The sequence below is a fragment of the Euprymna scolopes genome, chromosome 21 (genome assembly GCF_053919585.1).
Source record: "Euprymna scolopes isolate OS-2025 chromosome 21, ASM5391958v1, whole genome shotgun sequence".
NCBI classification, from domain to species: Eukaryota; Metazoa; Mollusca; class Cephalopoda; order Sepiida; family Sepiolidae; genus Euprymna; species Euprymna scolopes.
Genome location: NC_136502.1, coordinates 22311175 through 22336174, shown reverse-complemented (window position 1 = coordinate 22336174; position 25000 = coordinate 22311175). Strand labels below are relative to the sequence as shown.

General features: G+C 32.8%; 1 protein-coding gene and 1 non-coding gene across 6 annotated transcripts in view; both read right to left on the bottom strand.

The window, feature by feature from the left end:
• Window positions 1-25000, bottom strand: part of LOC145242050 (protocadherin alpha-8-like) — a 286561-nt gene that overhangs the window by 176397 nt on the left and 85164 nt on the right. The window lies entirely within an intron of this gene.
• Trnah-aug (transfer RNA histidin (anticodon AUG)) lies at window positions 13562-13634 on the bottom strand. The gene has a single exon. It is a non-coding gene; the product is annotated as a tRNA-His (tRNA).

The following is a 25000-nucleotide window of genomic DNA, read 5'->3' as shown; positions in this document are numbered from 1 at the left end:
GGATCATCTTCCAATTACGTTATTTCCTTGGATTTTACTTGTGCGGATGGAAATTCAATTAATTTTCTTGGATTTGTATTTTTGGATTTTACCGTCATTGGATAATTTACCTTTCACCAGACTATTAATTCACGTGTAATCACCTTTTTCTTCACCATATTCCCTCTGCTTCACTTTTTGTTATCAAGTAAGATCTTTGACTTACTTGCAGTTTCATCAAATACTTTTGTATGCAAAATCCGATCCTGCATTTTTCTAATTTCTACCCTCTGATGAGAAGGAAAGTATTTTTTCGAAACTCCGTGGATTAAGGACTATCCACTTATCAAGTGTTTCCTTTTCAGATTAAATATGTTTTTCACTCTTTTTCAATGTCTTACATATATATATATATATATATATATATATATATTAAATTGTAATTCAATGAATTTCAAAAAACTGCACCCTATTTGCTAAAGTCATGTCTCGCTGACATTAGCAAATAGGGTGCATACCTTTATAAGCATTTGCTAATATTTTCTCTCCTCTGATGAGATGATGAACATCGAAACCCTATAGGTTAAGGAGATTAATTTTCTAAAGCATTCTTTGTCTTGCTTAGAATAATAAAAATTCTTTGATATGAAATTCAACCACTTCATTTCATTTCAATGAGAGTTTTTTGAAATTCATTGAATTACAATTTAATTTATTTGCTCTATCTTGCATATCGAGCAATTCTTGTTTAGATGGGATAACTTATAGAATATTACTGCCAGTAATATTTTGTAAACCTACAATCTCACGTTTCCATAACAACTGATTGTTAAATAAAAATTATTTCATATATATTAGTGATGGGACGATTCCAATATTTTTCCTGATTCCAATACAATTACCGATTCCGATTCCGATTTTTTATAAATCTCTAAATATTAAATTAAAGAGTTGCTACCATAAAAACGCATGTTAAACATGGAGAGATTTTTCTAAACAAAAAAATAGTACACTTGTGGGTAATCATTTATCAATTTTAGTTTTTCTAGTAGTGATAAATCAATAAATATTTATTATTTTATCATTATTTCCAGAAAAGGAAGATTTTGCTTTTGTTACATGAAAAGGACTGTCCCCTTTTCATGTAAGTAAAAAAATAGGGAATTAGTTAAATGTAAATATGAATTAGGATAGTCAAGGATTCGAACTTGCGAAGCTAGATTATGGAATGTCCAGTAAATTGTTGATTCTGTTAAAATATTTAATAAATACAAATTTGGCTGGAAACTATTCACATTCTTAGAAAGAATGCATGATAAAATATGGGTTACAGAATTAGACAAGTAGGTTAAATTCCTTTGTAAAACAACAAAGAGAATGGGAAATTTCCTGGTCGTCAGAAATGGTTTCAAAATGTGCAAATCGCACATGTTTGAAACACGTGAGCTGTGGTCACGTTGACCAGACATACATGTGATTTCACAATATATAGAAAAGAGTTCGAAGTTAGTTGGAAGAAGCGAGAGCAGTCAGATCAGAGAAGCAGATGAGATCAGACCGATTCTCCGTTAAAGTCAAGGCACCATCTGGAAGCGAGAGGGTTTAGAGATAACCATGTAACAACTTTGAATCCCTGAAATACAAAATCATGTTCAACCGGTCGAAGAAAAAATAGACGTATCATCATGTGGTTTTGTATCTGCGTCTTCATGTTGTTATTCAACAGAAAAGGTATTGTCCATTTATGTTGTAAGAACTTTGTGAAAATCATCATCACCAAAACAAAGGTAAAGTGAAATTGTATTAATATGAACTTTGTGTTTATAAAAATGTACAACTGTCAAAACGTAAATGTCAAACACACTCTCGGTCTATCTATCAAGATATTCATAAATCGCCTCTCATTGAATTACAGGCTAGGCGCTCTTGTACACTGTCTATTATATATATATATATATATATATATGATATATATATATATATATATATATATATCATATATATATCATATATATATACAGAACTGTCTCTCTCTTTATATGTACCCTGTCTCTATATCTCACCAATATCTCCATCTCCACAAGCATGAACAACAACAAATATATAAGTCATCATCTAATTAAGAATAACGTAACATACTCTCATATTTAGTACCTTCTAAAATAACACCCAGTATGCAACACTTTAAACACATTCAAATAAAAAAGAACAATTAAAAGAATCGTTTTGGCATCTGATAATATGCACACATTTTTCTGATTCCGATACTGATTCCGAAATCGTCCCGTCACTAATATATATATATATATATATATATATATATATATATATATATATTGGTGTATATATATATATATATATATATATATATATATATATATATGTGCAAGGCTTGCTGTTTGTTTGTTTATAAACAAACTAACAGTTTGAGCACCGTAAAAGCAATCAGCGAATGTTTATTTAATAGACATTTGATGATACGTTTACAAGCACTGATCCATGGTACAGTGGTTAGAACTGTCGATTTTCAATGCGATGGCTGTAGATTCAATTCACGGCTAGGGAAAGGTGTTAGTCTAACCGCACTAATGAGTTGTGAAATGTATGTGGATGGCTTTTATATATATATATAATTCTCAAAAACCTCTGGCATTGATAGAGAGGAGACTTAAACTTGCTATGGTTTTGAATGATCTGAAATAACAGTAAGAGGAGACTTGATTCCAAATATTTCTCATATGCTATATCTCTCCTCTTTTGGAAATAGGGTATGATCATGAATATCTCCAGTATCAAATAATCCTTATACACTGTGAAATTTACTTTATGTATGAAAAGCAAAAAAAGGAGATATAAAATATGAGAAATATTTGAAATCAAGTCTCTCTTTGCTGTTATTTCAAATCATTTGAAACCATAGCAGCAAGTTTTAATCTCCCCTTTATCAAGGTCAGAGGTTTTAGGGAAATGCTTATATCTTTTGTTTTATGGAACGAAACTATATAAATTTTTTTTAAAGATTATAATACTATTCTATGGTTAAAATTTCATGACAATTGGTAGAAGAGAACCTATATTTTCACACTAATAAAATATACCCAAATTTGACTGAATTAGTATATATAGTGTCCTGGCAGGCAGCTTCAGTTTTGCTGCTTCGGTTGTCTTCCCTGTGCCCTTGCCAGGCCACTAATATATATATATATATATATATATATATATATATATATATATATATATATATATATATATATATATATATATGTAGAGAGAGAGAGAGAGAGAGAGAGAGAGAGAGAGAGAGAATAATGGAAATAGTATTCTGACGAAATAAAGAAATAAAAAAGGAACAAACCAACTTATGTGTTCATGAACGTTTCGTCTTTATTGCGAGAGTTCCTCTGGATGAAGTAAATTAAGAAAACAAAACATCATTACAAATATTTGAAAATATGTTTTTGATCTAATGAAATGTATGACCTTGTTCCATTTCAGAAACGAAAAATTCATAGCGTTATGAAAGAGATTAAAAAAAAACAAACTTACTCTCTTTCACAACGCCATTACCCCCAAATAATATAAATACGTCGTATACACATTAATATTCTCATCATCAAAGTCTACATTTCAAGCCATACACATTTATTCGGCTATCTCTTACTTTAATTAATGATTTCATTTCATATTTTAATGAATATGTGAGTCTGACTGTTGACAAATAGATCAGGTTTCAATCTCATCTTAGACTACTTGCTTTTCTATCACCACAATCAAGAGCTGTGATACAGTGGACAAGTTTGTGCATGCTTACATATGCCCCCTTTCCTTCATAGGTTGAACATTGCTAAGGGAGATCACTCACGAGTGATATTACAAAACTCTTTATAAAATAATAGAGCATTCTAAGCAGTCTAGTGATATCATTCAACCACGGTAGTGGTTGAATATATGCTTAAGTCTGAAATTGAATGAATCGAGACACATTCAAACCCCCACCACTAATTCCGTTCGCAACCAAATTTCAAACAGGTTATATAGTTGGATAGAACACATCATTAGCTACACTTTGAAAAAAAAATTTCGAAAATTAGTTCAGTAGAAAAAAAGTTACAACAAAATATATGGGTTCACAAACAGGAGAGTAAGTACATAAGTGACTAACGCTTTTTTTTATTTTGCATAACTTTTTTTGTATATAAATATTTTTACAGCGATTTTGCCAATATGACATGTTAGCGTAACGGTTAGAGTACCGGGGTTTGGTGGAAAGATTTTAGGTTCAATCCCGTGTATCGTTTTTTTTATAATTAAAAAACCGAACTTTTTTTTTTAATAAGTATTTTTTTTTAACTCTCCTTATGATTTTATAGCAAAAAATGGTGAATTTATCGATTAAAAATATTAGTGAATTCTATGATATACATATTCTTTGAATGAACTCAAATTTTTCGTTATCACATTTGATGAAAAATGTAGTCCCATTTTGGCAATGCGTCTGACCAATAATGCTTTTGAACCCGCGACCAGCACTGCGATGTCATCAGCAGCAGCCTGGGCATAAATATTCCTATTTTTAAACTCCTTTAAAAGAGGATTCAGCATACAGTTCCATAGTAAAGGTGATAAAATCCCACTTTGCGGGTTTCATTTAACTATTCCCTTTTAACAGTTGCCCTCAGTAGTTCTACTTGAACTGTTCTGTGCCTCACCATATACTCAATCCATCGGATGAGTACTGGTGGCACATTGAGTTCTCGTAGCGACTTGAACATACTACTGAAGGGTATGTTGTCAAAAGCTTCAACGATATCTAAAAAGACACCGAGTGCCATCTTGTTTTTTGTTAGTTTACGCTCTATACAGATCACGAATTCATGAACCGCAGTCTCGGTAGAGACCCTGGCTCGGAACTACTGTGATTGAATGATAAATATTGCATAAATGTGTGTTTGAGAGCTATTTTTTTTTGACAATCATTAATAAATATTATAAATTGATATATTAATACAATAGCAATGCCTGGAAAAATCATGGATTATATGGAAAAATGCGCGCATGAAAAGTAATATTCTTAAGATTTTATTAAACCTGGAAAAGTAAAGGACAAGAAATTCAACCTGGAAAAGTAAAGAACAAGATATTCTAGTAAAGTAAAAAATAAGAATTTTTTAGACTTAAAATATTGCAGCTAAAAATAAAATTTGAATATTGATAAATATTTTATTTATTATTTGCATATGTTGTTGTTTATTGTTGAGTTAGAAAGAATTGAATGATCCTAATTATGACATAATAAAATTATTAATTTTTATGTAAATTATAAAATTATTAATTCCATCTACTAATTAACTAACTAATGAATTAATTTTATTCAAACAATTTTCACTACATAAATATATGCAAATAATAGGGGGGAAATAAGTTCAATCCAGCGACTGACACTCTTTCTAACTCAACAATAAACAACAACATATGCAAATAATAAATAAAATATTTATCAATATTCAAATTTTATTTTTAGCTGCAATATTTTAAGTCTAAAAAATTCTTATTTTTTACTTTACTAGAATATCTTGTTCTTTACTTTTCCAGGTTGAATTTCTTGTCCTTTACTTTTCCAGGTTTAATAAAATCTTAAGAATATTACTTTTCATGCGCGCATTTTTCCATATAATAATTCATATATAAGAATTAAGATTGTTCCTCATATCAAAGCTTTTGTGAATAACATAGTGATACTTATATAAGGTAGTGTGTTGCTCATAGTATTAGCAATCTATCACTGAACAATTATTTCTCCTTGTTGAAATCTTTAAAACATCCAACATCATCTTATCAACAGCAGTTGTTTTTTTTTTAAATAATTTATAGCTTATTCTTATTTTACATAAAAGATTATCATAAAGATTCATTTATGAAATTAATATAGCATTGGTAAATTCTGGTTTTATCAATTGTTAAAATAATTTTGCAAAGAAAAATTTTCTTTCTTTAAAGTAAGAACTAAACGGATTTGTAGGCACTAATTTTAAATAATGTGTAACTTATACAAGTTTTGCTTAAGTAAACCTCTGATAACCCTCCGTAAGAAATAGTAGTGAGACAATTCCAAAATTTTTTCCGATTCCGATACAATTACCGATTCCATGCTAAATTCACGATTCCGATACAATTACCGATTCCGATTCCGATTTTTTTTATAAATCTCTAATTATTTAACTATAAGATAGTTATTTCCCCTGATTTTCATAAAAACACATGTTAAATATGCAAAAAATTTTCTCAACATCAAAATACACTTGTGGGGGATGATCTATCGATTTTAGCTTTACTGATATTTTAAAATCAATAAATATTTATTATTTTATCATTATTACCAGCAATGGAAGATTTTGATTTAAACAAAATTGAATAAAAAAAGAAGAAGACAATTGAAAGAATCGTTTTGGCATCGGAAAATAGGCATCAATTTTTCCAATTCTTATACCGATTCCGATGCCCCAAAATCTTCTGATTTTTCCGATTCCCGATTTCGATTAATCATCCCAATACTAGTAAGAGATAGAGTAAAAGGCTATTTTATTCTTATCATAAAAATCTCATGAAACTAATAATTAGCAGTGTAAAAAAACAGACACTAGATATTTTAACTCAGTAGCATTTTTAGTTATCAAAAAGTGTTAATTTGTGAGTGCATGAGAGAGAGTGAAGATGGAGACAACGTTTACAGTGAGTGTATAGGGATAATTTATAGTCTTATTTTTGGTGAGCTTCGTAAATTATACTTATACTAGTAATTGTAGAATCATGAAATCTACCAGTGTGGTAACAGTCTGTTGCCTGCATAAACTAATGACGCGGTGTATAATGGTAGAGTGTTAGTAGACATATTATAGGGAGGGAATATTGTTGCTACCATCTATTTAGGAGATATTTTGGGGAGAAACAATAATGTAGGAATAAATGTAATAATTTTGGTAATAATTAAAAAATGTAGAAATATTTTCATGAAACAGGCTGGAAGAATTTTTGTTGATTTTGAGTAGAAATTAGAAATATAGAAATAGAAATATAAATTGTTCGGTTATCTATATATATAAAAGTCTATTATATAAAGTGGACGTGTTTGTGTGTATGTGTGTGTGTTCTTATGTCTGCTAAAAACTGTTGTCATCTGCAGCTGACCAGGTTGAAACTGTTACCATTTGACAGGACGATGCCCCGCATAATATGTGAAAATCAGAAAAAAAGATTCATTCTGTGGTGGTCAGCTGGACCACTTTTTGAAAGGGGGAGGGTCCATATTTTGTGTGTCTTTTTTTCGCAAGTCACGCACGCATATTAAACAAAAACGATGTTTAAAATGCCTATTTTTGCAACATTATGAGTAGGGCTATTTCTGTGATGAGGTATTGCTGTGGGGTATATTGCTCATGAGTAAGACTATGACAACAGCATATTCTTTTCATTATTTTGACTCTCGAGTATATATCCGACACAGTTAGACACAGTTAATGAACCGAGAACCACATCACTCTACATAAAAGCATATAAGATATCAATGGATACACACTCGAGAGTAAAAACAATTAAAAGAATATGCTGTTGTCATAGCTCTAGTTATGACGTCATAAGCACTCGTTGCTTGTCCACTGCAGCTCATTTTCTTTTTTCGGTTGCACAGGCACTGCCTTTGATTGGAAGAAAAGTTGTTTTGATTTATTATGTTATTTTGAAGGGAGGTATTCCAGTGCACGGGCAACAAAAAGTGCTCAATATCCAGAGAATAGCTTGTTCTCTTCGTATCCCTTCTGCTGAAATATCTGGTGGAGAGGTTGTCACATACTTCTTCTTTTTTTGGGCGATTTCATTTTCCTGTTTTTATCCATTCTTTTATTTTTGAAACTGTTGTGGGATATTGATGTTGCTCATGATGGAGTTGACATATAATAATGAAAAAGTGCTCAATATCCTTTGTATAGCAGGTGTGCCCAAACAGAACTTCATGCGGACCTGGGCAACGCCAGGTATCCATACTATTTTTTCTTTTTGTTTAATAATTGGTCAATTTAGAGGGCAAAAAAGCGAGTATGTTTATTTATATAGTAGATATATATTTTGTTTCATATCAAATCAAGATTATTAAACTATACGTCAATTAAAGAAAGTTTTTTGGGTAGGGGTGGCGAAAATTCATACCCAACCCCCTTCAGACGAAGTTCAAGTGAAGCATGGTAAGGACCGTACTTGCTTCTTGCACCCCCCCACACCATACGGATACTCCAAGGAATAACAGTCTTGGTAAAACAATAATTACTGTCATAAAATTTCCCGGCAGTGATTTTGTTCTGTTTTCTCTCGAAAATGTTGTTTACGCCGGATTTAAAGAAGTAAGTTCAGGTCAGACAGAATGGCTTCATTGTATATTTGGCTGAAAGAATCATGTTTATACAGAAAAACGTCTTTGTGAAAAATAATAAAAATGATAATAACAGCATGCTTATTATGGCGGCCGAGAATGGTGCCAACAGATAAACAATGGTAAGAACTAATACATGTATGTGGTCGCGCGTGCGCACGCACGCACGCACACACACACACACACACACACACACACACACACACACACACACACACACACACACACACATGCCAATCAATACAAACGAAAATTCCATGAACAAAGCTTCTTCTCTAGAGCTGCCCGTTTGTGGCAATTAAACACACATTACTCACTCTTAGGTTTAACAGCAGTTCATTAGTTTAGGAGTGAATCCTATGCATAAAAATATCTAAACATTTATACATACACACACACACACACACACACACACACACACACACACACACACACACACACACACACATATATATATAATAACTGTTTAAATTTCAACGATATTTCTTGTGGTTAAAGTTGGCCGTATGGGTTTGTTCCTTGCTACTGGAGTCAGAGATGGCTTCTAGGTTAGGTTCAAATCTCCCAACTGGTGGTAATCATGACTACTTGCACTGATGATTCCCGAAAGGGTGAAACATATGTGTCTGTAGGTATTTAAAAATTATTATAGTAATATATATATATATATATATATATATATATATATATATATTACTATAATAATTTTTAAATACCTACATACATATATATATATATATATATATATATATATATATATATATATATATATATATATATATTACTATAATAATTTTTAAATACACTCACACACACACATATATATATATATATAATTTTTAAATACCTACACATAATATTCACACTGAGGAAGATCGAAGGATCGGTCGAAAATTATGTGCTTTTGAAGGAAACATTCTTGTTTTTTTCAAAAAACTTTTTGTATTCCTACACGTCAACACACAGGAAATAAATACAGAAAAGATATAAACATTTATATATTTTTCGTATTGATTTTTTATTCATACATATTAAATATATATATGTGTGTGTGTGTGTGTGTGTGTGTGTGTGTGTGTGTGTGTGTGCTATAAAATCTTCCTATCTTGAGTTGCACATATTGCATAGAGCATCCATGTGCACGTAGGTGGCTCTTCAGTCCAGCTTTACTCTTGCTTAATCGTTCACAGATGTGGCAGAAGAACTTGGCAGCATTTAATGGAAGGACCTTATTGTGCACACACACACACACACACACACACACATATGGACTCTCTCATCGAGTTAGACACATAAGCTTCACACAACAACCAAGTTATCTGAAATCCATAAGGATGATTTGTTTATAGTGATGACGGCTCTGTGTAGAATCATCCACAGTTTTTGGAATCCTTGCTAAACTCAATCGGTGCAATTGATCGTCACAAGACAGAGCAAATTTTCTCGTCAGAGTTTTCCTTCTCCTAGATGCGTGTCTTAACAACGACTAAGGGTGCATCTCTCCCAATGGCTTTAAATGCAACCTCAGGTAACAACCTGGAAATTTCTACATCCTAGCAAAATACATACAGTGCTTAGTATTTCCAAATGGTCACCCATCTGGTACTGGCTAGGCTCATCGTTCCTTAAGTTCGATGATTTGATGAGAACTGTTTTCCTTTATATATATATATATATATATATATATATATATATATATATATATATATATATATATATATATATATATATATATATATATATATATAAAGGAAAACATTTATAATAAAAAAGTAGGTTAGCAATAAAATTAATCTGGAGAAAAAACTAGATGGAATATCCGGAACGATTTTGTATTTTTTTAAGGTAAGTGGTAGCTGATCACCATCGCTTGGGAGGCATGAAAAAAAAAACTGTTTGGTTTTTAAATCGCAGAAACAATTTTCCATGGTAAACAAGTAATGATTCCTACAATAATATTAAGACTAGCATAAATTCTTAGAAGCAAACTATGAGGAGCGTCCAAAAGTAATGCCTCCTATTTTTCCCCCCACTTGAAATGTAAGTGACTACTATTTGGAGTCGTGTCTAACAGGGGACTGTGGGAAGTTGAGCAGTAAGATGTCTGTTCACGTTACATTTAAACTTCTGCAGGTTTTTACAGTCAGGAAAAATAAGAAACAGGAAGGGAATTACAAAGTATGCTTGTTTTCAAATATTATCATAATAATATATGATCATTGTTGTAATGGTGTAAGGAAGGACCTTGTAATTTTGTCATGCAGCAGTTCTTCACCAAAAAAAAATGTCAACAAAACATTACATAAAAATAGAACATTCGAAAAAAAAAAAAAAACAGGGCAAAAAAATAAGAAAATTGTCTGCCAAAATATGATGGACTGAAAGAGTAAATTAAATATTGTCTCTTACAATATGATTTTATTATTTGTATTGGACTATGTAGCATAATATTACTTTTTGAGTATTTATTATTACTTATTAATTTATCTTTTTTGTGTGAGTTCTGTATTTGAAATAAAATGGACACTATTTTGATAGAAATGTTAATAAACTCATTTTTGCTGTGTGTTATTGGTTTTTATGTCAATAAAACTAATTTTTGCACTACCCAGAAAAATATCAGCTTTATCAAACATATTTGTTGATGAAATATGTTTTTTATTTTGTGGAATTTCCACGGATCCTGCTAGTTTCAAATTATTTAAAATCCTCAAACTGCCAATCTTGATGTCTGATATTGCAATCTACCAGAAAATGCCATACACTCAATCAAAGGAAATAAGATGACACAAAGAAATATACATGCACAGAAATTCAGTTAATCTGCATCGATAATATTGAATAGACTTAGTATGTACTCATTAAAATAGAACATATTTATACAGAAAAACATAAAATTTTATTTATATCTTTATAATTGTATTTATATTTTATTTATTGTTATCATTTTATGGAAATCGCTCGCGACAAGGCATGAAACCACTTGATGTTAGGAACTAACAAGAACAAAAGCTGATTATTGCAAAGACAAGAGATGTCTATTGACTTTAGTTTTTGAAAAACGAAAGCTGTAGGTAAAAAAAAAAAACACGAAGCAGGAAGAGAGTTCCACAGCCTTGCAGTCCTGGGAAAAAGTTACTGAAACAGGAAGCTATATTACAATGAGGTATTAAAACAATGAATTGATGGAGACCACTAGACCAACGAGTCAAACGAACTGGAACAAAGGAAGCAGGGAATAGATGAGACAATTCTGAGGAACACATGCTATAATAATATTTGTAGAAGAGACTGAGACTAGCAACATCGTGTCTTTGAGAGAAAGGTTGTGATGAAGAAGAAAATGTAATCAAATTAAAGATACGTTTCTGCAATTTATCAAGAATCTTCAAATGGAAAACAGATTCACCTGCCCAAATGACAACAGTATTCCATACACGGTTTGATATTAGATTTGTAGAGATAGAGAATAATCTCAGGTGTGAGAAAATTTTTAGAACGATAGAGAAAATCGATTTTATGAGAAGCAGAAAGAACAATAGATTTAATATCTGAACTTCAGGAAAGATTTGATGTTAAAAAAAGACCAAGAAATTTTAGAGTCGATTTCTCATTGAGAGTAGTGTCTTCTATAAGTATTCAGGAAGAAAGCTTTTCTTGCAGGATTTTGAATTTTGATTTCAAATGATGTATTTTCAAATAAGTTTTCGTTATAATACCTTTACTTTATATATTATTTTAAAGAGCTTTTTTCGTTCTATCTAATCATTTAAATTATAATCGTTTTAAAAGAATTATAATTTCTTTTCAGAACGTTGAATACAAAATGGAAAGAAAGCAAATTTGTATAATTTTCTAATTTCAATTCAAGCTAGGCCAAAAGCTGCTGTAACAACTCGCGATGTGAATGAGGCGTTTGGTCCAAGAACCATTACTGAACGCACAGCACAATGGTGGTTTAAGAAATTTAGTGGTGGCATCGAGTCATGAACATGATGAGCATAATGGTCGGCCATTGGATGTTGATAACTGTCAGTTAAAGTCTTAGTCAAAGCCAATCCATGCACAACTGTTCGAGAACTTGCTTTTAAATTAGATATAACGTATACAACGATTTCCAACCACTTGAGAGATTGGAAATACAGAAACACTTGATAAATGGTTGCCTCATGAATTGAACGACAACTAAAAAAAAAAAAATGCTGTAATGAAGTGTAATCCATTCTTCTTTTACACAACAAGAATGACCCATTTCTCGATCGGGTTGTAACATGCGATGAAAACCGACGATGCTCAGCTCAGTAGTTAGACGCCAACAAAGCTCCACAACATTTTCCAAAGCCAGAGTTGCACCAAATGATCATGCTGACTGTTTGGTGGTCTGCGACCAGTCTCATTAATTACAGTTTTTTGAATGCAGGCGAAACCATTACGGTAAAGAAGTACTATCAACAAATGGATGAAATACATCAGAAACTTCCACAACAATACAGAGAAGGCTCACTTCTCTTCCATGACAATGTCCGACAACACGTTGCTAAACCGACCTTGCAGAAGGTAAACAAATTAGGCCATGAAACTTTGCCTCATCCGCCATACTCTTCAGACCTCTCACCTATCGACTACCACTTTTTCAAGCATCTAGACTACTTTCTGCGTGAGAAATGCTTCAAAACCCTAAGCGATATCAAAAACGCCTTCAGCGACTTCATTGTCACCAGAACACAAGATTTTTACATTACTGACTTTAATACACTTGTTTTGTCTTGTCAAAAATGTGTTGATTCTGATGGTGCTTATTTCAATCAATAAAATTTTTTTTGAGCCGAGATATGTTCATATGAATTTAAAAGTTAAAAGCTGCAAGAACTTTCTTTTCGACCTTATAGTAGTGGTGTGAAAGTGTTCTGTTTAATGAATTCATTTTATTATTTACTAGTTGCTGCGCCGCGTTGGCACACACAACGCCAAGTCAAACACAAAATCAAGTACACTCAACATCAAGTACACTCAACATCGTCTTATCATCAACGCTTACCTTGTGAATTCGGAGTATGGGAAATTCCCATATGTACAAAACAAAATCACTGAAAAAACAAAAATACCCAACTAAGAGTAAGGATAATGAGTAACTGTTGGATAAAATAACAATTAGAATTATTACGAACTTGCCAGGATTCGAACCAGGAATCTTCTGATCCATAGTCGGATGCGTTATCCATTGCGCCACAAGTCCTGTCTGTGTGCCGAAAGATGTTACTGCAACAGTGCTAATTTCCGTTGACATGGGCAGGTAACTTTTTGGACAACTGCACAAACCGGCCCAAAAACCCTCATTTTGGGCCTTTTGTGTGACTCTGTGTTGTTCGTGACGAACCATATATAGATAAGGACAATCTAGGGACTAACACCTTTCAATGGAAAAAATAATTTTTCAATTTGGTGCATCCGTTCGAAAGTTTTGTTGGTATATATACACACACATGAATAAATAAACATTTATAATTTTATTAATAGTATAGATTAGTGAATACTTGTACCAGGCTGGATATTAAAGAGTACTCAATGCAGGGCAGAGCATAACGTCCCCTTTTTTGGTCTGAGGAGGTGGTCTCTTTGAATTGAGATTCCACTGAAACATGTATGCACATATGTTACCAATAATGTTTGTATAATAAACCGACTATATATATATATATATATATATATATATATATATATATATATATATATATATGTATAAGGAATGAAAAAATATACCAGCGGTGGTTGACGTTATGTTTAAAGAAAAAATAGAAAACACCGAATGAAATTATTAAAAAATCAACGTTTCGTCCTTGTTTCCGAGGAAATCTTCAGGATAATTGAAATAAAAATGTGATAAAAGAAAAAGTCATAGATCGTGCGAAAAAAGACAGTTTTTTTAAAATCCAACCCATGTCGGGAAAGGACGAATATGTGTGCCAACAGCACTAATTTTGAATAAAAGGCACACATATTCGTCCTTTCCCGACATGGGTTGGATTTTAAAAAACTGTCTTTTTTCGCACGATCTATGACTTTTTCTTTTATCACATTTTTATTTCAATTATCCTGAAGATGTCCTCGGAAACAAGGACGAAACGTTGATTTTTTAATAATTTCATTCGGTGTTTTCTATTTTTTCTTTAAACATATATATATATATATATATATATATATATATATATATATATATGTGTGTGTGTGTGTGTGTGTGTGTGTGTGTGTGTGTGTGTGTGTGTGTGTCAGAGAAATACACACACGTGAGATTAGAAAACCTTATTGTTTTTTTTATGAGTAAATTATCCTTTTTTGACTTTTATTCTTGGGGCATATACTTTTATCAGCCAAACAGATAGTGCCCCATTATTTTCGATTCAACTCCCCCCACCTCACACGCATCTATTTTCATCCTTCCACCATCACTTCCGCTATTTCTTTGCATTTTTATCAACCGTTTTATAGTTTTCCATGATTGTTTTTAGATCCATCAGATGATCTCCATTTTTTTCAGCCCATTAATATCTTTGAGCCTCATTGCTGTATCTATCATAATCTGCTTTGTGTCTTTCAAAAAATATCGTTTCATATTTTTTTTAATCATTTAATACTTTGTTCTTAGTTATATCTCTTTTCTTTTTTTACTCTCTCTCCATCCCCCTCTCTCTATATATATAAGGAACTTTGTGTATGTGCGTCTGTGTGTGTGTGTGTGTGAGAGAGAGAGAGAGAGAGAGAGAGAGAGAGAGAGAGAGAGAGAGTATCCTATGGACTATGGACTCCGAAACGGCTGAGTAAACGTTTTTAAAATTTCACACACATGTACTTCATGTGTCTGGGAGTGTTCTTAGATAGGGTTTGCATCTGAATGCATCCGATGAGTCTCGAAAATCGATAATCGAAAAACTGATTAAAAAAGGAACAGTCTGCATTTTGACCAAAGTTAACACCTTTATACAGCCTAACATCACATTTGAGAAGTTTTATCACTGCATTTGAGAAGTTTTATCACTGCACTGTTGCATTGTTGAATGTATATATAATTTATATAATATATACACACTGATGATTCTTTTGTTGCTATGTTCAAAATCAACATGGAGACGAATTTCAAAGCATAAGTTTTATTTATAATTAAGTTTCTAGTTTATTGACAAAGAGAGAGAGAGAGATAGAGAGAGAGATAGAGAGAGAGAGAGAGAGAGAGAGAGAGAGAGAGAGAGAGAGAGAGAGAGAGAGACGAGGGTTGGTTAATATGTGGCTCGCCGATGGAGAGATGTCAAGATGCCAATCACACTCGTCGTAGTCAGTTGCTCTCTTTAGTTTTCTGTTGTTTATTTTTTCTCTTATATAATCACAAATCAACATTCCCGGAATGGTAAACATTAAGATATTTTATTCTTTTCTATTTTGCATTGTGCAATTCCTAACTTCTGGCCTTGGAATGCAAACAGTTCTTTGTTTTCGTTTAATCACAATTTCCGTCATTTTTGTGGGACACCAAAAATGTAGAACAATTCCATCTGGAATGTGCGTGTGTGCACACCTCTGCTTTCAAATATGCGTCGCTAAATTCCCATATCCAACAGTCATTTGTGTAACTTTCACCTAACAAAGTATTGCCACAGGAATTACCACAATACTAGCTACACCGTAATTTAAACTAAATGCAATACTATTAACAATGACGGGTACCTTCTGAACCTTGATCAACTTCCATCTCTTGTGAAATGCAATAACGGTTAAAAAAGTTATTAAGAACGAAGTGTTGGGAACTATCGGATGAAATATTTACCAAAATTTAATTAGCATATTGATGTAAATGTATTTTTTTTTTCATGTTCTCAAACTCATTTAAAAAGTGAGAATTTATTTTTAGAAATCTTATTTAGGATATAACACAAGTCTTTTACAAAGGCTTGTGCAGACGAACTATTAGAGTTAAAGTAATTTATTTTTTTAAACTAAAAATGTATACTTTTCATTGAAAGTAATTCACCAAAAATTAGAAATATTCTATTAATTTTATTTATTGCGGACTATTATCTTCATCTTTCTTAGTTGTTGTTTCACAGCGTTTCGGCCAACTATTCCTCTGACCTTTGTCAGGTGGTAACCGCGATGGGATAGGAACTCCGAATCTCCTAAGTGGTTTCTCAGCATTACTGCCATCGATAGTTGTTGTTGCCTCATCACGTTTTGGCCAAATAAGCCTCTGGCCGGTTTTGGGTAGGATTGAAACCGCTATCTTCAGACAATTCGCACCTGGAACCATAGAGATTCAACGTCTATCCATTGTGCCACTTGGCCAAAACGTGGTGAGATAACAACAATTATGGAAGGCAGTAATTGCTGAGGATGTAGTTCGGAGATTCGAGTTCCTATTCTGTCGCGGTTACCACCTGACGAAGGCCAGAGGAATAGTTGGCCGAAACGTCGTGAAACAACTAATAAAGATGAGAATAATTGTCCACAATAAATAAATTAATAGTTTGTTTTTTTTTTTAAATATTTTAAGTTCGAAATAAGCGACTATCACAAAAGAAAACTCGACCACGAACTTTGTTTGACAAAATCGGTTACGTTTAAGTAAAGAAACAAATTTTGAAATAACAAAATTTGCAAAAAAGTTTTCAAAAGTTTCCAACTATGCAGGTCGATAGCATATTAAATTTTCTATCGTTTAGCACTAGTTGTATATTTGTTTTTTTCCCCCATTTTTTGTTGTTGTTAACTATACGACACTTTTGCTCAATGAATTTCAATTAAATAATATATATTAGAAACATTCTATCTTAACGAAATGTTCACTATTTATCAACGAAATAAATTCGTTTTTATGTAAAAACATTTATTTTATTTAAACAACTTTTTTTCAGATTACTTCTTTGTTTTACAGTATATTCAACCCTTTTTGAGTTATTTAATGCCGAATCCGATTTGGTTGTTTTGTCGAAAAAATGTGTTGCTTTTTTTTTTTTTTTTTTTTTTTTTTTTTTTTTTTTGCAGAACATGATTGGGTTTTGCAATGGGGAAGGAAAAAATAATAGCATCAATTTTTGGTTCATTATAAATCAGGAAGCCAACATGTTCAAAAAACCTGATCTGGTACGACCAGCTAAATCACTAGAAATACTTTTTACACCTTTCATTTTTAGAATGTTAAACCCATACTCGAAAATCAGTGACCTCCGCCTCTACAAAAAATAACATCTTGATATATATATATATATATATATATATATAACATCTTGATATATATATATATATATATATATATATATATATATATATATATATATATATATATATATATATATATATATATATATATCAATGACAAAAGTCTATATTCCAAACTTCATGATGTTAACCATCTTATTATTTATTCCTTTAATTCAGTTGACATTTACAATTCTTGACAGTATCTGCTTCGTAGCACAAAATCAATCACTTATTTATTATGTCAATCAGTGAATCTATTTTGCCTTTAACTTAAAATAGATTCACTGATTGATATAATAACTGATTTATTTTGTGCCACGAAACAGATACTGTCAAGAATTGTAAATGTCAACTGAATTAAAGGAATAAAGTGTAAGATGGTCAACATCATGAAGTTTGGAATATACACTTTTGTCAGTCATCCATTGTATTGCTCTGTAATTACATTGAGCTTCTTAAATAAGGATTGGTATATCTTATAAGGAAATAAAGTATATTTCCACAGAAATACACACACACACACACACACACACACACACACACACACACACACACACACACACACATATGTATATATGTATGTATATATACGTATATGTATATTAAAATCAATTTATATATATAAATATTTAACTCAATTTTCAGTAGAGAGTGATACTAAAACATCAGAAATTTCTATGTAAAAAAATAAATTCAGATTTTTCAATACTAGCTGCCTTAATTTTTATTTTCTTTTGCGCTTTCAGGGTGTTATCTTTTTGTGAAGATGGTCAGTGAGTTTCGAAAATGTATTTCGTCTTTCGAATGAAAATTGAGGGATAGGTAAAGTAATTTAACTGGCATAAAACAATCTGTCACTTTAATAAAAAACAAATAAACTTCATATTAGTATTTATTTATTTATTTATTTATTTATCAAAATAACCGTCCAATTTGGCACAATGGTAAAAAGTGTTTGTTAATGAGTTGGGAGACAGGGTTCAATTCTCAATTTAGTCATACCAAAAAATTAAAAAAAAATTGTACTCGATGCCCCCTTGGTAATCACTTAGAATTATAAGATGAGGATCAGGGGTAGGTGGAGTGATCCTGGAGAAGGAATAAAGTCTTCCCCTACATCTTTCTGCCATAGCTAGAAAATAGGGTACTTTTACTAATCAGTTAATAAACACTGAACATATTATAATCGAATAATTCTATAAATTTTGAGTCTATTTTTTTCAGTCGAGGGAATATTCAATTGTTTAAGTAAAAAAGAATTACTTTCTCTTTCATTGTACCGACTTGCACGCCATTGATCTGATCGAAACACAAGTAGTGCAAATTATTTTGTGTAAAGCCTTTTTTTTAAGCCTGTATCGTGAAGATATATATAAAAAAAAGAGATCTACAACGAAGTATAAGACATCATAATTTTATTTCCTATATTCAAAAAGAGAGTGTGTCTTGCAAAGTTTACAAAACTCCGATGTGTTAAACGTTTTGGTGCTATTTCAGCGGTCGACTGATTTCTACTATGAATTCAATTTACATTTCTGGCTTTTCTGTCACTAATGTTCATCCGCTTGTTCATATCTTTGTTCATAATCTACGTCCGGTCTAATTTAATATATCATGGCTATTTCTGTTGCCCGTATCTACGATTCCGGATCCGGCAATCTGCGCATCTCCCGAATTTGTTCTGGGACCCCGCAATCAATCTTTCTATCTTTCTATCCATCTCTTCGCCGCATCTATTACCCCCCCACCAACATATAGAAAAGCCATTACTCATCTTGATGTCCAGGACAAAATTAGTTAACCCTCTTTTTAGCCATGACAATTTTTTCGCTTTATTTAGATTATTTCTCGGATGCTATTTAACAGACAACGAAAATTTGGACCAAGTATACATGCAGCACTCCAATTATGATCGGAGCTGAAAAGAACGTGGATGACGTCACGCAGACACACCAAACGTAAACGTAAATATAAACAAGGTATATACACAGGCGCAAAAGAAAGTCCGCACTTGTAATTTTTTCAAAAACTGCAAATTAAAGCTAAATTTAATGTAACTGTTTAAACAAACTAAACCTTATTTGATTGGCCTTTTATTCTTCTATAATTTTACCGGTTCATATTTGACTTTTAATTGAAATATTCTAGTGTTCATGTCAATTTAAAAAAAATAACTTCAAATTGAGGAGGCAAAAAGAAAGTCCACACAATGGAAAATTGTTATTTAAATGTAACTTTAGGACATTAATGCAACACAAATACAACAGGAACACAATGAACTAGTTAATATTTAGTAACATAGCTCTTCTGCAATTTGACAGCCTGCAATCTTTTGGGAATTCCTTGAATTAGACTGCAGCAATACACCGGGGAAAAGGCATCCTACTTTTCTTTATTTTTGTCCAAAGTCTTCCAAATTTGAAATTTTATCATTGCGTAGCTGTTGCTTAATGTAATGCCATACGTTTTCGATAGGATTGAGGTCTGGAGATTGTGCAGGCCAATCCAAACATGGAATATCATGCTCTTCCAGGAATCTCTTGACATTGCCCGCTGTGTAAATGAGAGCATTATCCTGCATGAAGATGGGATTATCATCCAAATTCCGACCAAAGTAGGGTAGAAAATGCTCAGTCAACATATTAATGTACTTGGTCGAATTAATTCGACCTTGCAAGCGAACTATAGGCCCTGGACCATTGGTACTAATTACGCCCCACACAAAAAATGAACCTCTACCACCTTGCAGCGTTGAAACTGTGCACCTAGGAGTAAATTGTTTGTCCTTTCTTTGATGAACATACTGTCTACCATCACTGCCTAGTCTATTGAACTTGCTTTCGTCGCTAAAAAGCACTTTTGACCAATATGAAGAATCATGCTCTTCATTGCATCTGATGAAGTCCAGACGGCGCTTTCTGTTCTTTACAGAAATCATGGCTTGCATCTTGCAACATATGTGTTTTGGTGCTTTTCCACAGTCTTTTGTACCGTTTTCTCATCACATTTCAATCTGCGGCTGATTTCTCGATTGGATAAACCAGAAAGGTGGAGATTAATGAGCTCCTTACGATCACTAACAGAAAATCGTGGCATATGGACTAAATGTTACATTGTATAACCTGAACAACAACAATTACGACTAGAGATGCTTTTTTTAGTGTGATAATTTAAGCTTTTTTAAGCAAATTTGTTGTTGCGGACTTTCTTTTTGCCTCCTCAATTTGAAGTTATTTTTTTAAATTGACGTGAACATTAGAATATTTCAATTAAAAGTCAAATATGAACAGGTAAAATTATAGAGGAATAAAAGGCGAATCAAATGAGGTATAGGTTGTTTAAACAGTTACATTGAATTTAGCTTAAATTCGCAGTTTTTGAAAAATATTACAAGTACGGACTTTCTTTTTTGCCGGCACTGTAGGTTCAAGTTGTATTAAATCCGTTTCACAATTATAGTTTTTCTATTAAAAAACCCCAAACAATTTATATTAACTTCTCAGAATAAATATATCTACTATTATACTAAAGCTGAATTTATCAACGTTTGTTTCGCCAAAGCTTTTTTTTATACATTTTTATCACACAAAATACATTATTAAAATATTCGTCACTTTTGGGATTGAGTTATGATGGATTTTTTAAAAATTGTTCTGATTAACCATTAATTGGAACAAATACATTGAGGTCATTGCCAAGGCAGCTGCGAGGAAGGTGGGCTCTCTCTACCATGCTAGAAGACTACTTACGCCTGAGAATATCCTGTCCTGTATCTCTACAAGGCCACCGTTCGTCCATGCATGGAGTATCGTTGCCATATTTGGGTTCGGGCATCTGCTACTAATCTCTCACTCCTAGACAGGGTTCAAAGAAGAGTTGTCAACTTAATAGGTCTTGAACTATCAACTAAACTCCAACATCTGTCCCATCGCCGAAATGTGGCATCCTTGTGCCTGTTTTACAAGTATTTCAATGGCAAGTGCTCTGACAAACTCAAAGACCTATACCCTTGACAAACCCAACAAGCAGCAAAATCCCACCCCTACAGTGAAGAGATCCCTTGATGGCGTAAAGCTTTCTACTCGAATAGCCCCCCCCCCAGACTGCTGCACCTTGGAATTCCTTTCCAGGCCTTTGCTTCTCTGAATGTACTGACATGCAGAAATTCAAGTGTAATGTAAACAGACATCTCGCTGCCCAACTCCCTAAATAGTATCCCTGTAAGTCTGGTCCCAAATAGCAGTTTCTCACGACTAAGTGACCCTGGACCTTGTTTGGGGTGAAATTACAAAATAAATAAATAAATAAATAAATAACCTCAATCGATAACAAACTTAACTTTCAGATTAGAAAAAAATAAAATTGTAAAAAAAAAAAAATTACCTTTATCGTCGGGGATCAGTTGCCAATTATAACATTAATACTCTGTGCCTCTGATTGCTGCCCATCAGCCACTACTCTTATGAACCTATCAGAGAGAAATGATTTAATTATTGAGAAAATATTTCCAGTTATACTGTAGCTGGAAATCTTGTTAAGTAAGCCCTTATGCCATACCTTGTCGAAGGCCTTTGATATGTCAAGAGCAATTACACTAGAAAGGAAGCCTTTGTCGAAACAGCCACTAATCCTATGAGATATAACCATTAGCACATCTGCTGTAGATCTAGCAGAACGGAAACCATATTATATGTCACTATGAAGGTTATTTCTGCTGAGGTGGTTGACTACTTCTCTATTTAATATGGATTCCAGCAGCTTACTCATGACACACAGGAGACTTATTGGTCTGTACTGAGAGGGAGATGACGTATCACCTGAATTCTTAAATACAAGGCATACTGATGAGGTTTACTAGGGTGTTGGAAAGCACTTCTCCTTAAGGCAACGCTTAAACAGTTTGGTAAGTATGGGGGGAAGTTCTGGTTGAAGCTTTTTCAACACTATAATTGGAATGCCGTCTGGTCCAGTTGCTTTACTGGAATCAAGGTTCTTGATTAGCTTGGCGACCTCACGCACAGATATTTGTATGTTGCATAGCGTGTTGTCTGTTATAGGAGGAAATACAGGGAGTTGATGGCCATTGTCGCATAGGGTAGAATTAGTTGCAAAGTTCTTGGCAAATAGTCTGGTCTTGTCTGATTCTGACGAGATGACCTCAGGTCCATTTGTGACGGTTGGGATCGAATGCACGCTTCTGTTCAGGATCCTGTTTGCTATTTGCCAAAACTGGTGGGAACCAAGCCGTTGCTCAGCTACTTTGGATTTAACGGACTGAGCATCTAGCTCTCTTGCATTTTTTTATAACTCTTTTACAGTGGTTGCTGGCAGACTTGAAAGCAGCTTTAGTACATTATTACGTTGGTAGCAATGGAAAAAGTGATTTCTGTGTGCGATGGCAGCAGCACATTCTGGGAAGAACCATGGCTGGCTGTTAGGTTTTTGTTGGAATTTTTTGGATGGTATGAATCCGTCTGTGCCTACAATTAACCATTTGGTCAGGTCTGATACCATAGAGGACGCATCCTTTTTAAACAGGGAATGCAGAGGTAGGTCAGATATGAATGTACGGAAGCTATCCAAGTCAGCCATAGGTTATCGATGTACAGTACGGTGGATATTAGACATTTAGACATAATAAATTCGTATGTGGCATCTGTTGCTACAAACCTACCGTAATTTGGTCCAGAGCGGAATTTTCGCAATAATTTTATTATATGTAGGAGAAGAGATGAATATATTGTTTCAGTAAGTCTGTTTTATATGTTTTTTTTTTCACAAATCTTGTCGTTTTAACTTGTCAGCATGCATCATGATACACAAAAAACAACAAAAGACCCTCATCCATATTATTTATACCATGATTCATGCTACACCCTGTCCAATTGTTCATTTAACGATTATCGAGATAGGATCGAAATTATTAAGAATAGTTGATAAGTGTCAGTTGATTATGTTTTTTACCAAACAACACAAAATCGGTAACATATAGTCATTGCTCACACATTTTCTCTATCCCTGACCATGACATGTGTTCTTTCTGATTGCAACGAGATCTTAAGGTGATCATAATTGTTGTCTCCTCAAGTGATACGCGTACACTTATCGATTAATAATAGCTGATAATTAATCGTTTTGTTTGTTTGTTTTACCACGGTGATTTACTGACCCAACGACCTGTTATTTTACGAACAATTCAAGGTACTTTAAATGATGCGTTTTGAACATGAAAACAAACCAAATGCAGATTCTCATATTTCGTGGTTAAGTAAAAAAAAAAAACATTTTACAAAATATTCACAATAAAAATTTGTCTAGCTACAGCAACTGTAAACAATTTCCTTTCTGTATATGTATACCTAAAACTAAACAAAACTTCCATGAGCAAAGTTTCTTTCCAAGAACTTCCTGTAAATGAAAGACGATATCGCAGAGTTGCTTCCCAACTGACTACAGCATGGTTGTTTTCAAGTCCATTGTAGACAAATTCTTGCTGAGACGTCCTCTTAAATAATCAATTTCATTCAGCGTTTGCACTCCTTTTTTAGGTGTTGTTAATCATCAACTGACAATCTCATGGGCCCTTATTCTCGAGTAGAATTTGGGCCTTGATAAGTGGTGGCATACTCGTAAAAAAACTCCTATGTTATTACGTCGTTTGAATGGTAACTTAACACAATACAGATAAACTGCAAAACTTTAAATTTATTATATTTTTTACTCGTCCTTTTCTTTTCCCATTTTAACAACTAATTTTTTTACTTTTCTAAGTTTAATCTTAACTATATTACTTTTCATGCTCGCATGTTTCTATATAATCCATGATTTTTTTCAGGCTTTGCTTTAAAATAATATTTTATTTTTCGTGTTCAATATCATACGCATTGTAAACAAGCTATAAAAAAATATTACCAACTTCTTAAATGGACGACATCCAAATAAAATAAAATAAAAGACATAATTAAATAAATAAAGAGAAAGAAGGGGCAAAGAGAGAGAGAGAGAGAGAGAGAGAGAGAGAGAGAGAGAGAGAGAATTAAGGAGCGACATCGTAAGCGAAAGGTAATCAGTCTTAGCACGGCAAGGCCATCACTTTTTGCTAACTCTTTATATATAACCCAAATAAAATGGCATGTGAGCAACGTTCCCGCTATGATTTATGAAGGTGCCGAAGACGAAAAAGTTGCTGTGGTAACCAACAGCCAATCAGAAAAAAAACGTCTCTCACGTTCCTTACTTATTCTGAAGACTTTTGAACACCAGTAATTTTATTATTTTATTATTGAAGATTTTTATTTCAAAGTATAGCTGAGAAGGTGACCTAAGAACTGTAAACATTGTCTACAAAATGAGTGA